This window comes from Chiloscyllium plagiosum, unplaced genomic scaffold (genome assembly GCF_004010195.1).
Source record: "Chiloscyllium plagiosum isolate BGI_BamShark_2017 unplaced genomic scaffold, ASM401019v2 scaf_38069, whole genome shotgun sequence".
NCBI lineage: Eukaryota > Metazoa > Chordata > Chondrichthyes > Orectolobiformes > Hemiscylliidae > Chiloscyllium > Chiloscyllium plagiosum.
In genome coordinates, this window is record NW_025205493.1 from 9,549 (window position 1) to 10,533 (window position 985).

Consider the following 985-nt stretch of genomic DNA (forward strand, 5'->3'; position numbering starts at 1 on the left):
CGCACTGTCGGAGGGTCAGTGCTGAGGGAGTGCCGCACTGTCGGAGGGTCAGTGCTGAGGGAGGGCCGCACTGTCGGAGGGTCAGTGCTGAGGGAGGGCCGCACTGTCGGAGGGTCAGTGCTGAGGGAGGGGCCGCACCTCTCAACCTTGTTCTCTGGAACGGAAACAGCCTCAAATCCCTCAGCCTTTCCTTCCTACCATGGCAGCATCCTGGTAAATCTCCTCTCGGCCCTTTCCAAAGCTTCCACATCCTTCCTACAATGCGGTGACCAGAACTGTACGCAATACTCCAAGTGCGGCCGCACCAGAGTTTTGTACAGCTGTAGCATAACCTCGTGGTTCCGAAACTCAATGACTGAGTCATTCACAGACTTGGTCCTTTCACTCTCCTCACTCAAGTCATTAATATATTTCATAAATAATTGTAGCCCCCAACACTTATCCTTGTGACGTACCCTAGTTACAGACGGTCACCCTGAAATTGCCTCTCTTTATCCCATCTCTCCTTGTCTCCCGTGACCAAGTCAATCTTTTTCCACGTTAATTGTCCACCCCAAAACCATGGCCCTGTGTCTTAAGGTTGCCTCACGTGTCGTATCTCACCTAACCCTTTCAGCTCTCGCAAATATCTGACGTTCATTGCTTCCCTTTACCTATCCTGCCTATTACCTCCTGAGATCGGCTTGCCAGGCATGATTTCCACTTCCTGACTCTCACGTGATCCGATTGGGCATTTCGGAGCGTTCTGCGGACCAGGGGACGGGTGTGGGGGGAGAGGGGAGGGGAGGGTAGCGCAGGGTCAGTAAATGGCAGAGGTCAGTTCAGTGTGGAGGCGAAAGTGAGGGCATTGATCCGAAATGAACAGCAGCTGCTCCAGCAACTCGCAGCCTGGCATTATGCCCAGTGGGCAGTGTGCCACCTGATCAGGCTAGTATGGTCTGACTCTGACCAGCTCTGTGCCCCAGGCACCATCCAGTACACTGTG

General features: G+C 53.9%; 1 protein-coding gene across 1 annotated transcript in view; it reads right to left on the reverse strand.

The window, feature by feature from the left end:
• Positions 1–688, reverse strand: part of LOC122546446 (large neutral amino acids transporter small subunit 3-like) — an 8,814-nt gene extending 8,126 nt beyond the window's left edge. The window contains exon 1 of the mRNA XM_043685154.1: positions 670–688. The gene's annotated coding sequence lies outside the window, so the exon portion shown is untranslated. The remainder of the gene's footprint in view (positions 1–669) is intronic.
• Positions 689–985: the final 297 nt, after the last annotated feature.